This window comes from Lipotes vexillifer, unplaced genomic scaffold (assembly GCF_000442215.2).
Source record: "Lipotes vexillifer unplaced genomic scaffold, Lipotes_vexillifer_v1.1 scaffold21, whole genome shotgun sequence".
In the NCBI taxonomy this organism is placed as follows: domain Eukaryota; kingdom Metazoa; phylum Chordata; class Mammalia; order Artiodactyla; family Lipotidae; genus Lipotes; species Lipotes vexillifer.
Genome location: NW_006774065.1, coordinates 1,653,772 through 1,668,192, shown reverse-complemented (window position 1 = coordinate 1,668,192; position 14,421 = coordinate 1,653,772). Strand labels below are relative to the sequence as shown.

Sequence of the window (14,421 nt, the reverse complement as noted above, 5' to 3'; positions counted from 1 at the left end):
TTTTTTTTTTTTTGCGATATGTGGGCCTCTCACTGTCGTGGCCTTTCCCGTTGCCGGATGCGCAAGCTCAGCGCCCATGGCTCACGGGCCCAGCCGCTCCGCGGCATGTGGGATCCTCCCGGACCGGGGCACGAACCCGTATCCCCTGCATCAGCAGGCGGACTCTCAACCACTGCGCCACCAGGGAGGCCCCCCTCACTTTTTACAATGGCTAAGTGTCTGGTACATCCTTTCATCTAATGAAAGATGATACTGCATAGTGATTCAGAGGGTCGGCTCTGGAGATCAAACACTGGTTCTCCCATTTATTAATTGTGTGGCTTTGGGCTACCCAACCTGTGCCTCAGTTTCCACATCTCTAAAATGGGAATAACAGTACCTACCTACCCATAGGGCTGCTGCGAGGATTGCTCTTGTTAATACACATGAAGCCAATACGGAAGATGTCTGGTACACAGCAGGTGCTCAAAGGGTGGTGTCGTCTGTTCTCCCTGCCCCTCGTCCCCCAAGTATACGGTCAGCCCAGGAGGCAAGACCTTGCCTAACCTATTCACTGTGTATTCCCTGGACTAGCATAGTGCCTGGCACACAGTAGGTGTCTGCTCAGGGCTTTGGTGAATTAAGGAACGTGAGGATGGATGCTGTATCAGTTTCATGTGCTGCTGTAACAAATAACCAACAAATTTTGGCAGCTAAGAGCCTCAGAAATTTATTTTCTCAAAGTTCCAGAAGGCAGAAGTTTAAAATCAGTCCAATGTTGGGAGCCCCCTGCTGGCCTAGTGGTTAGGATTCCGGGCTTTAACTGCCGTGGTCTGGGCTCTATCCTTGGTTGGGGAACTGAGATCCTGGAAGCCATGAAGCAAGGGCAAAAAAAAAAAAAAAAAAAAAATCAAACGTCAGTCCAATATCAAGACGTCACCACATCTGTGCTCCCTCTGGAGACTCTAGGGGAGAATTTGTTCCTGGCCTATTCCAGCTTCTGGTGGCTGCCAGCGTTCTTTGGCTTGGGGCCCCATCACTCCAGTCTCTGCCTCTGTGGTCACATGCCTCCTTGTCTTCTGTCTGTGTCAAATCTCTCTCTGCCTCCTTTTTTCAAAATTTTTTTTTTTTTTTGGCTGCACAGCGAGGCATGTGGAACTTCCCTGACCAGGGATTGAACCCATGCCCCCTGCATTGGGAGCACGGAGTCTTAACCACTGGACCACCAGGGAAGTCCTCTGCCTCCTTTTTATAAGGACACTTGTGATGGCATTTAGGGTGCACCCAAATAGTACAGGATAAATGCCCATCTGAAGATTCTGACTAAATTACACCTGTAAATATTTTACCATATAATGTAACAGCCACAGGTTCCAAGGATTAAGACCTGATATTTAGGGGGCCCATTATTCAGCCTCTCATAGGCACTAGGGCTGAGAGCTAATCCCTGCTCCCCAGGAGACCAGAGCTGGGGAGAGTGGTGGTCAGGCTCAACCACAGATTAACAAGGGAGAAACCATTGTTTCTCTCCAATTTTCCTCCCCTATGGGACTCAGGGGACATACCGCTAGACGACAAGGCCCTGGGGAAAAGAAACTATGTGGGTAATTCCTCAGCTATTCTCCCCATGGGACTCCTTTCTCTAAGCTGCTCCATTCCATCTGAAGCTTTTCCGCTGGCCGCCCTCATGTCCTGGATATTCCCAAGCAGGCAGTCACCACGATGAATGAGCATTCATGGTGCGTGTCTAGAACGGTGTGTGATGCTGCTGGGGCTACAAACCCAGAGAAGACCCAGGCCCTGCCCTTGATGAGCTGGAGACTTTATATAACAGGCACAGAGGCAGGACGGTCCCAGAAGGCAGCCATCCTGTCTCAATCGTCTCTGTAGTCTGGGGCTTTATAAGTGGTGGATGCTCCAGGCTGGCTGACGGAAGAGGGACTAGTTCCCCTCCACGTTCCCAACGTATAGCTCACTCCTACTAAGCTCAGTAAGGATAAACTGCTTTACACCCTCGACCCTATTTCATTCTCACTCCCAACCACTGGAAATGGGTATTATTGTTGTTGCCATTTTAACATGAGTCCCATTTTACAGATACGGAAAACTGAGGCCCAGAGACAGACTTGTTCAAAGTCGCACAGCTAGGCACTGGCGGAGCTGGGGCTCAAACTCAAGTTTTCTGACTCCAAGTCCTGTGTCCTCTCCATTATGCCATGCTGCTTCCCCACGGGGGGACAAGACTCAGAAGCTCCTGGCAGGTCACCAGAATGTGTCACCATGGGGCAGACTCCAGCCCATACTTGGTTCCAGACAGGGCCACCTGCTGGGAGTACTCACATTTTACTGTGCATACACATTCGACATTCATTCCTCAAGTATTTATCGAGCACCTGCTGTATACCTGACACTGAGCTAATCGCTAGGGTCATGATGGCAAATAAGTGTGGTACAATTCTGCTCTCACCAACTTACAGGCATTAGACAGATGTGTGTGTCATTACAGACCATAACAAGTACTGTGAAAGACTCAACGGGGAAAGAATGATGAGGGAGACCCAATGTAGACTGTGGGTGCAGGAAGGCCTCTTGGACAAGGGTCATTTATGCTGAGACCGGAAGGGGGGAAGGGCAGCCAGGTGACGCGGATGAGCGTTCCCAGGCAGGGGCCCTATGGGAGGAGACCTTTCATCTGAGGCGCTGGAGGGCAGTAACAGTGGCCGAAGCACAGGGGTAAGGGGGTGATACAGGCTTGAGCTGGGAGTGAAGCTGGACCATGCGGGGCCTCGGAGGCCAGGTAAGGAGGCTGGATTTTCCTCTAAAGGGGCAACAAGAACCTCAGGATCTCAACACGTAGAGCCTGCACGGAGCTGGAGGGTCAGGCCAAGGAGACCAGGTAGGGACAGCCGTAGAGGAAAGACTTACAGGACGGCAGGGGTGCCTGGTATGCAAATGAGACAAGCTGGAAGGAAAGGAATTGTGATGAGAAAAGCTGTCAACTGAGTGACTGGGAGGCCCCGGAGGCAATAAGGATGACTTTGAATGCCTGGGTTCCATCACAGCACATGGCTTCTGACTTTTGAAGTGACGTTAACCTCTCTGAACCTCCATTTCCTCACCTGCAAAGTGGGGACATGCTGATGTTTTTCTTTTCTTTCTTTCTTTCTTTTTTTAAATTTTTGGCCACACCACTCGGCATGCAGGATCTTAGTTCCCTGCCCAGGGATCGAACCCGTGCCCCCTGCAGTGGAAGCACAAAGTCTTAACCACTGGACCACCAGGGAAAGTCCCATGATGCTTTTCTTTATTCCACCTCTCTGACAATGCTGTACATATAAAATAAGTACATTAGGAAATCACACAAGGCCATGAAATAGGATCTTTCCTGGGGCATCCATTCTGCCCCTCAGACCACTCAGCTTCCTCCTTGGACCTCATACCAAGCTAGGAGGCTGAGAGATGCAGAGAAGGTGCAAAAGTCCCTCAGAGGGGCTTCCCTGGTGGCACAGTGGTTGGGAGTCCTCCTGCCAATGCAGGGGACATGGGTTTGAGCCCTGGTCAGGGAGGATCCCACATGCCGCAGAGCAAGTAGGCCCGTGCACCACAGCTACAGAGCCTGCACTCTGGAGCCTGTGGGCCACAACTACTGGGCCTGCGTTCTAGAGCCCCCGAGCCACAACTACTGGAGCCTGCGTGCCTGGAGCCTGTGCTCCGCAACAAGAGAAGCCACTGAGGTGAGAAGCCCATGCGCCGCAATGAAGAGTAGCCTCTGCTCGACGCAACTAAAGAAAGCCCGCATGCAGCAGCGAAGACCCAATGCAACCAAAATTAATAAATTAAAAAAAAAAAAAAAAGTCCCTCAGAGATGGCAGCCCAAGCAGGAGTGGAGAGGCAGGGATGGAAAGAAGGGGCAAGCATCCTCACCAGGATGGCTAAACTGAAAAGGACTGTCAATGTAAGTGCTGGAGAGAAGGCGGAGCAACAGGAATGCTCGTCTGAGCTGCTTGGGGGTTGCTACTTGGGAAAACCAATAGGCATCACCTACTACTGCTGTTACACATCCTCTGTGAACCAGCAGCTGATGCTGGGCATAAACCCCCACAGGCCTTCATGCACAGTGCACATGATCACCAGTAGAAGGATGGTTCAATAAACTGCAGGAAAATCAGACACTATGTGGCTATTTAAAAGACAGATGCACTGGTAAGTAAAGTAGTGACAATCTGTACAGCACAAGACATGCAAAAATGTTCACAGCAGCTTTGTTCATCATAGCCCCAAACTGGAAACTGCCAAGACGCCTATCAACAGTAGAACGAATAGGGACTTCCCTGGTGGTCCAGTGGTAAAGAATCCACCTTCCAACGCAGGGGACATGGGTTCAACCCGTGGCTGGGGAACTAAGATCCCACATGCCTCGGGGCAACTAAACCCACGTGCCACAACTATTGAGCCCACGTGCTGCAAACTACAGAGCCCATGCGCTCTGGAGCCCGTGCGCCACAACTGGAAAGAAGCCCAAGCACTGCAACAAAGAGACCCTGCGCCGTAAGGAAAGATCCCGCATGCCTCAACAAAGATCAGGGAACCAAGGGCTTCCCTGGTGTGTTGCAACTAAGACCCGACGCAGCCAAAAAAAATAAGGAAAATAAATATTTAAGAAATAGTAGAATGAATAGATAAACCTTGATACTAACAAGCAATGGAATACTATACAACTATGAAAAAGAATAACTACACGTTCCACTTGGAGTTTATAAAGTCAGTTATTTCTTCAGACACAGTTTATAAAGTCAGTTTATAAATTTCTTCAGATGCAGTTTATAAACTTCAGACACAGTTTATAAAGTCAGTTATTTCTTCAGACAGCAAGGAGCTCCTCAAAGGATGCTCTTCAGCTGGACTCCTGAGCTGAAGGGCCCCCAGACTTGCAATGGGGAAACACAGGGCCATCTGGGGGTCCTGGGCACCAGGTGTCGCCCTCCCCAAACTCCTGGGCCACTGCTGCAAGGTGGGGCCTGGGCCTGGGCTAGTGTGACAAGAGGACACTGCTAACGTCTCCCGAAAAAGCGCTCCTTAGACACAGTGCATGAGCGAGTGTGTGTGTGTGTGTGTGTGTGTGAAGGAGGAGGGCTGAAATCAGGTGTAGGCAGAGTCTGTGAAAAAGCCACGAAAGTATTCACTGCTCTCTGAGCACCTGTCCTTCAAAGGCTCCAGGCAGGGGCATCAAGGGCCTAACTCGTTAAATTTAATCCTTGGTGGGGGCAGATTCCACTCCTGGAGAAATCAGGTGAGCAGAACAGCTACGTGGGGTGGGCGCAGGGGAGCACGAGCCCAGAGAAAGGAAACCTGGATCTGGAACCCAGCTACATCCAAGTTCCCCGACCAGGGATTGAACCCGGGCCACTGCAATGAAAGTGCCGAGTCCTAAACACTGGACCGCCAGGGAAGTCCCAAAGAAAGCAATGGGTTTTTTTGGCTGCACCTCACGGCTTGCGGGATCTCAGTTCCCCGACCAGGGATTGAACCCGGGTCACGGCAGTGAAAGCCCAGAATCCTAACCACTGGACCATCAGGGAACTCCCCATCTGTCATGGGTGTCGGTAGCTGTAGGACTAAGAAGCTAGAGAACAAACGGTAAAGAGCTAAGAGTCTGGAGCTAGATTACTTGGACTCATTTCTGGCTTTGCCACTTCCCTTGCAGCTGAACCTGTGCCTTGTGCCTGTTTTCTCACTTGCAAATGGGGATCATGTGGATGGAGGCCCCACCTGGGGGGCTCTCGTGAGGCTGCATATGTTAATCTACATGAAGTGCTCACAACAGGCTGCTGTTATTTTATCTATAAAATAAAAATACCAGTTTTCCCTGCTCCAAAGGTTGCTGCTAAGTCCAAGCGTCGTTACAAAAGTGCTTCGAAAAATTAAAAGGTTAAGTGTTTTTAACAGACTCACAGACATAGACAAAAGCCAGGAGAGTTCTGAGTAACTGCTTAGTCACCCCAGCAATGCAAGACCCTGGGATCTAAATTAAAGAGACATTCGGGCAAGTGCACAGAGAAGCAAGTCCAAGGTCAGTCCCAGGTCCCGAGTCTGTAGCAGTGAAAACTGGTAATGATCTAAACATCCACTAGCAAGGAAATGATTAAACAAGTACTTTCCACACAATGGGACACTATGTAGCCAGTTCAAAGAAAAAGGCAAGGGCTTCCCTGGTGGCTCAGTGGTTGAGAATCCGCCTGCCAATGCAGTGGACACGGGTTCTATCCCTGGTCCGGGAAGATCCCACATGCCGCGGAGCAGCTAAGCCCGTGCGCCACAGCTACTGAGCTTGCACTCTAGAGCCTGTGAGCCACAACTACTGAGCCTGTGTGCCACAACTACTGAAGCCCGTGCGCCTAGAGCCTGTGCTCTGCCACAAGAGAAGCCTCCGCAATGAGAAGCCCGCGCACCACAACGAAGAGTAGCCCCCTCTCGCCAAAACTAGAGAAAGCCCGCGCGCAGCAATGAGGACCCAATGCAGCCGAAAATAAACAAATAAATAAATTTATAAAAATCAAAAAAAAACTTGACCTTTTTTAAAAAAAAGCAAAAGGCAAGTGACAAAGTCACAGCAGCAGTATTCGCAATGGCCAAAAGATGGAAGTAACTCAAATGTCCATCAACAGACGTATGGATTAAAAAAATCTATCCAAATGATGGAATATTATTCAACCATAAAAAGAAATGAAGCACTGACACAGGCTACAATGTGGATGAACCTTGAAAACATGACGCTGAGTGAAAGAAGCCAGACACAAAAGGCCACATATTGTATGAGTCCACTTATATGAAATGTCCAGAATAGTATATCCATAGAGACAGAAAGTAGACTACAGGTTACCAAAGGCAGGGGGGAGGGGGTATTGGGGAGTGACTGCTATGGGTGCAGGGTCTCCTTTGCGGGTGGTGAAAATGTTCTGGAACTAAATAGAGGTGATGATGGCACAACATTATAAATACATTAAATGATGTACTAAATGCTACTGAATTGTACACTTTAAAACTGTTAATTTTATGTTCTGTGACTCGCTTGTCAATTTTTCTAAAAGGGCAATCCAAACAGTAAAGACATAATTATAATTTGTTAAAAAAAAAAAAGGCAAGTGACAATCCATACAGCATAATCCCTTTCATTTTAAAAACAAAACACATTATTCCCCGCAATGTCAACGTCAGCACTGTAGGAGCTTTTTCTTATTTAAAAACAACACGCACATGGAATATGTGTGTAAATGCATAGAAAGGGATGGTTTTCTCTCTGGTGAGTGAGAAAGGAGGCAAAGGGAATTCTCATGTTTTTCTTGAGTTTTGTTTCAACTTTTACAACATGAATAAATACATGTAATAGTTTCCATTGTTAAAGACCAAAACAACCACCAACACCCACAAACCCATACTGTTTGTCCCCCTCAGTCTCTACAAGAAAACACCCTGAGACGATTGAGCCGCTTGCCCCAAATCTGCTAGTTAGTGGCCATTTGGAGCATAATCCGGGTCTCTTAGTACCAGACCTACACGTTTTTCACTCCTCCAGAGCCAGAAAAGCGCCTTTGATACTGGATGGTGATGATCACCAATGTTTATCAAGCACCTGCCGTCACCAGCTACTGGGCTCGGCGCTCACCACGGATGAAGCGGTGCTCAGACCCCCTCGGATCCCTGTGTTCACCCCTCGCCCCTCTTCAGTGTGCTTTTTTTTTTTTTAGGGTACTTGGGCCTCTCACTGTTGTGGCCCCTCCCATTGCGGAGCACAGGCTCCGGAAGCGCAGGCTCAGCGGCCACGGCTCACGGGCCGAGCCGCTCCGCGGCATGTGGGATCTTCCCGGACCGGGGCACGAACCCGTGTCCCCTGCATCGGCAGGCGGGCTCTCAACCACTGCGCCACCAGGGAAGCCCTTCAGTGTGCTTTTGCTACTGACCAGGCACCCTGGGCTCCCTGGCTGGCAGGCTCAGTAAGAAAGTACAGGCCCCATGCCTAAGGGCAGGGCAACTCTGAGGTGTAACTCACACTCCAGAGCTCGCTGCCCTGCATGGACTTTGTTGGGCTTCCTCCTTTCCCTGTCCTGATTCCTCCACTTCCCCAATAGTCTTTTCTAGGGCTGCTTCCTTAATGAATCACCTGCAAAGGAACATCTTCGCCTCAGGTCTTCTTCTAGAAGATGCTGACATAAGCAGAACTTAACTCATTTTATCCTCAGAATACTTTAGAAAGTAGGACCCCTGCTGCCCGCCTTAGATAGCCGATGAACCAGAGGTGCACAGTAGCTCATTAACTTTTACAAGGCCACACAGCTAATACCAGGATTCAAGCTCCGGCAGTCTGGCTCTAGGATCCACACTTTTTTTTTTTTTTCTTTCACGTTGTGGTGTGTATCAGTGCTTTATTCCTCTTTATGGCTGAATGATATCCCATTACATGGGCAGACCATCTTTTGTTCAGAGTACTTTTAAAAAAATATTTATTTATTTATTTGGTTGTGCTGGGCCTTAGTTGCAGCATGTGGGCTCTAGTTCCCTGAGCAGGGATCAAACCCGGGGCCCCCGTATCGGGAGCGAGGAGTCTTAACCACTGCGCCACCAGGGAAGTCCCCAGAATCCACACTCTTGCGACCACTCTACTGCCTCTCAAAGTCTCAAGAGCCCAAGCTCCTTATGTTATCAGCAAGTGTACTGGAGAGAATAATGTCCCCTCAAACTTCACACCCACCTGGAACCTCAGAATGTGACTTACCTTGAAAATAGGTCTTTGCAGATGTAATTAAGTTAAGGGGAGGTCAGGCTAAGTGAGGGTGGGCCCTAAATCCAATGACTGGGTCCTTATAAGAGAAAGGAGAGGGAGAGTCAGACACACAGACACACAGAGGAGGCCACGTGACAACAGAGGCTGAGCTTGGAGTGATGCAGCCACAAGCCAAGAGTTGCCGCCTGGAAGAGACGGCTTCTTCCCCTAGAACCTTTGGAGGGAGCGCAGCCCTGCTGACACCTTGATTTTGGACCCCTGGCCTCCAGATCTGTGAGAGAATACATTTCTTTGTTCGAAGCCTCCCAGTTTGTGGTCATTTGTTACAGTGGCCCCAGGAAACTAATACAGCAAGCATACGGAGAAAGTCCTATATAGAAGGTGCACAGACGATTTCTATTGAGGTGAAATTCATATCAGCCACTCTCGGGTCCCACAAAAGGTTCAACTGGTAGGACAAAAGCGACGTAATTGCCCTCAGGGCTCTCTCTTTTTTTTTTTAAATAAATTTATTTATTTATTTATTTATTTATTTTTGGCTGTGTTGGGTCTTCGTTTCTGTGCGAGGGCTTTCTCTAGTTGTGGCAAGCGGGGGTCACTCTTCATCGCGGTGCGCGGGCCTCTCACTGTCGTGGCCTCTCTTGTTGCAGAGCACAGGCTTCAGACGCGCAGGCTCAGTAGTTGTGGCTCACGGGCCCAGTTGCACCGCAGCATGTGGGATCCTCCCGGACCGGGGCTCGAACCCGTGTCCCCTGCACTGGCAGGCGGACCCTCAACCACTGCGCCACCAGGGAAGCCCAGGGCTATCTTTTATTGACTAGCTCTGCGTTTGATGCTGTATATATTTTTCTCAACAGTCCTGGGTGTCAGGAGTTGCCACACCCACCTTACAGGTGAGGAACCTGAGGATGGGAACAAGGTGACCCATTGGTAAGAGTGGGTCTGAGATTTAAACTCAGGTCCACCTCACTCCACAGCCCATTCCCCTTATAATGGACTGCTCTACCCAGGCACATCTCCAAGAATATTTTAGCTCTGTGTGTCCAACTCAGCAGCCACTAGTGGCAACGGAGCACCTGAGATAGGGCACGTCCAAATGGACATGTGCTGAAAATGTAAAATACACATCAGCCATCAACAGATGGGTAGATCAACAAAATGTGGTCTATCCATACAATGGGATATTATTCTGCCTTAAAAAGGAAGGAAATTCTGACACAACTACAACATGGATGAAACTCAAGGACAGTATGCTCAGTGAAATAAACCAGTCACAAAAAGACAAATATTGTATGATTCTATTTATGTGAGCTACCTGGAGTAGTCAAAATTATAGAGACAGAAAGTAGAATGCCAGTTGCCAAGGGCTGGGGGAGGGAGAAATGGAGAGTTATTGTATAATGGGGACCGAGGTTTACATTTGCAAGATGAGTTCCGGAATCTGGTTGTACAACAATGTGAATGTTCTTAACGCTGCTGAACTATACACTTAGAAATGGTTAAGATGAGAATTTTTTTTTTAACCTCGTTATTAGAGTACAATTGCTTTACAATGGTGTGTTAACTTCTGCTCTATGACAAAGTGAATCAGTTATACCTATACATATGTCTTCATATCTCTTCCCTCTTGCGTCTCCCTCCCTCCCACCCTCCCTATCCCACCCCCCAAGGTGGTCACAAAGCACAGAGCTGATCTCCCTGTGCTATGCGGCTGCTTTCCACTAGCTATGTATTTTACATTTGGTAGTGTATATATGTCCATGCTGCTCTCTCTCTTTGTCCCAGCTTAAGATGATTTTACGTGTGTGTTATCACAGTAAAACATACATATATATATTATATTATATATAAATGAATAACCCACCAGATTTCAAAGACAATATGAAAAAAATGCAAAATACCCTACTGATAATTTTTATTTTAAATTTTTATTTATTTCTTTTGGCTGCACCATGCGGCTTGCAGGATCTTAGTTCCCTGACCAGGGATTGAACCCAGGCCCTCAGCAGTGAAAGCACAGAGTCCTAACCACTAGACCACCAGGGAATTCTCCCCAACTGATAATTTTTAAATTGATTACATGTTGAAGGATATCTTGGATCTACCGGGTTAAATAAAAATATTAATGAAATTACTTTCACCTGTCCTTTTTACTTTCTTTTAATGCCACACCTAGAAAACTCATAGTCATATCTGTGGCTTGCCTTACATTTTTTGGTAAAAGGCGAAAGATGTACACAATTGGAAGAGCAACCAATGTATTGCCTTACATTGTTTTTGGACAGTGCTGTTCTCAGCTGCCCTTAAGAAAATGGATACGTGGTCAGTTTTCATCCTCGCCTGGTGACAGAGTTGTTTGTCCAGAGCCCAAGAATTTTTTTCCAGACGCTTGAGTGTATCTCTGCAACCCCATGCCCCCAGTCCAACTGCTTCCATATCTGTAATTCATCTCCGCACGTGCTAACTAGTAGTTTCCAAGTGCTGACAACACGATTTCCAAATACAAGAAGTAGGGAAGTGTTTTTTAATCTGGAGACTTCCAGGGAGGGGGAGACAGGAGACTGGCAGATGCTCTGAGCGCACTGCCCAGTATTTTATTTTATTTTATTTTAGAGGGAAAAGGGGAGCAAAAACTCTCTTTTGTTCTGAAAAATGTATTGATTGAGATTGCACAGGCTACATTCACGTTATTGTTTGTATAATTGTAATAAAGAAATAAATAAAAGCATGGAAAAGAAGGTGCTTTCCTTCACAGTGTTTCCTTTTTCCTTCTTCTAAGAATGATCTCGTGGGGTCAACAGGATAGGATGCTTGCCTCAAAATTCTTTTTTTAAAAAAATATTTATTTATTTGGCTGCTTGGGTCTTAGTTGCGGCATGTGGGATCTTTAGTTACAGCATGTGGGATATTTTAGTTGCAGCATGTGGGATCTAGTTCCCTGACCAGGGATCGAACCCATGTCCCCTGCGTTGGGAGCATGGAGTCTTAACCACTGGACCACCAGGGAAGTCCCTGCCCAGTATTTTTTTTAAATTAATTTTTATTGGAGTATAGTTGCTTTACACTGTTGTGTTAGTTTCTGCTGTACAGCAAAGTGAATCAGCTATACGTACACATATATCCCCTCTTTTTTGGATTTCCTTCCCTTTTAGGTCACCACAGAACACTGAGTAGAGTTCCCTGTGCTAGACAGTAGTTTCTCATTAGTTATCTATTTTATACAGAGTAGTGTATATGTGTCAATCCCATTCTCCCAATTCATCGTACTCCCCCTTCCCCCCTTGGTAGCCATACGTTTGTTCTCTACGTCGCAGTGCCCAGTATTAATGGCTGGGAAAGCAGCACTGTTCCGGGAAGGGTTGGCTCTTCTAAGCGGGCATCCCAGCCCACTCACCCCCTAAATCCTGTTTGCCCCTAGGCCTTGCCCCACTGCCTAAAGTGGTGCCAGACACACAGTCTAACTTCATGGGCTGCACCTCCTCCCAGGGACCCCTCGGCCCAGTGTCTGTTCCTCTCACAGGTGGAAGACATGCTTTTGCCCTTATTGTGTTCCCATGGCTTCCCAGGCAGAATAAAAATAACTGTGAAAGGCATGCCTGGCATCTGCCCAGTTTCTCCACTTGGGTGAGGGCTGCTGTCGAGCTGAACACCGGAGGCTCCCCAAGCTCACCCCCGAGAGCTGGACCCACGCGAGATGCCAATTAAGTGCGTCTCAGATGGCAACCATGTGGGCTGTCTGATAAAGAGCCCAGCAGGGATGCAGAGAGCTGAGGCCAAGCTCTCCCACACGGGGGGGTGCCGTGTGCACACACATGCAACCGAGCGCCGAGGAAGTGGCTTAGGGTGTTCGGGCCCGTGCCTGGGGGACCTGCGGCCTCTAGGGCGTCACTGGGGTAGGCAGGGGGAGTTCCAAGGTCACCCCTGGAGGCCTCTGGGTGCCCTGCAGAAATGTCACAGACCAAAAGATGGCTATGGGGACATCCCTGGTGGCGCAGTGGATAAGACTCCACGCTCCCAATGCAGGGGGCCCGGGTTCGATCCCTGGTCAGGGAACTAGATCCCCCACGTGTGCCACAACTAAGAGTTCGCATGCCACAACTAAGGAGCTGGCAAGCCGCAACTAAGGCCCAGCGCAACCAAATAAATAATAAATATTAATAAATAAATAAACAAAATAAAATAAAACCCACCAGACCATAAGGTAGGATTCCAAACGATATTAATTAGGGAGACGACTAACATTTAAAAAACAACAAAAACAAAAAAAACAAAAGATGGCTGTGGGCACCTCACTAAGTTCAACACAGTTACCACAGGACTCAGCAATTCCATGCCGAGGTATATACCTCAAAGCGCCGAAAACACATGTCCACACGAAAACATGAAGGTACCAGAACCTTCACAGCGGCACTCTTCACAATAGCCAAAAGTTGGAAACAACTCAGCGTCCATCGGTGGATGAATAGATAAACGAAATGTGGTCCAAACAGACAATGGAGTGCTACTAAGCCATAAAGAGGAAGGAAGCACCCTCTCAGCCTGTTTTCCTCCTCTTTTCAAAAAGGAGATTGGATTCGATAACAACAGCTCATAGTAACAACAGTGAATACTTGCTGAGTGTGGGCACCAGGTACTATTCAGTTTACACGTATTAATTCATTTAGTCCTCACAACAACTTTATGAGGGAGATATGGTTATTTCCCCCATTTCTACAGGGGGCACTTAAGGCACACCAAGGTCAAGTGACTTGATCAAGGTCACTCAGCCAGTAAGTATTGGGGTTAGGATTCACACTGGGCAGTCTGGCTCTAGCACCAACACTTATCACCATTACGACTTTTGTTTTCACTGCACGACTCAGATCTCAACAAAGGAAACCCAAGGAAAAGAGGATGCCAGCACCCAGATCAAGCAATTCCTTTTTCCTTGGTCCCTACGGTCCTCATACAGTGTGCTCTTTTATTCTCAGAGTGGTAAACACGAGTTCTGAACTTCAGGCCCCCACGGAAGTCCACCCCCTTCCCAACAAACGTGAGGAGGGGGCTTGTATAGGGACCCAGGAAGTTTACCCAGACTAAAGAGCTGGGCCTGAGATTCCCTGCGATCAGAGCCAGCCTCTGAATGAGAAGGAGGCTGCTGGGGGGCCCACAGCTGATGCAGCGCACGGGGGCCCAGACCAAAGCCCTCTGTCTGTCTTTGCTTCTCCAGCACCAGCAAAGGCCTGGAGTCAAGGTTCTAGATAACTGTTCGTAGGATGAATGACAGTTGGGGGGCTCCAGCACCATTCAGATCTGGGTGGCCACCCTGGGTTGCTCATTGTTAAACGTGTACCCGTGACAAGCACCTCAAATTTCTTCCCAGCAAACTTAGAATAAAACCCAAACCTTGGCCTCTAAGGGGCTATGTGACTTGACCCCTGCTGACCCCACTGACCTCATCTTTAACCACCCTTGGCCTTGATCATCTTCTGTGACACTGGTCTCCTTGGTTTCCATAAACAGTCATGCCCCAGGGCCTTTGCACCTGCTTTCCCCCCAAGATATTTACATGGCTCACTCCTTGACTTCATTAGGGCTCCAATGTCACCTCATCAGAGAGGCCCTCCTTGATCACCATATCCAAAGAAGCACCCCACCAAGTCACCTCTATGATATCCCCCCCC

The 14,421-nt window shown here is 48.3% G+C and overlaps 1 protein-coding gene across 1 annotated transcript in view; it reads right to left on the bottom strand.

Moving 5' to 3' along the window:
- Window positions 1–14,421, bottom strand: part of RILPL1 (Rab interacting lysosomal protein like 1) — a 45,211-nt gene that overhangs the window by 22,679 nt on the left and 8,111 nt on the right. The gene's annotated exons all lie outside the window — the stretch shown is intronic.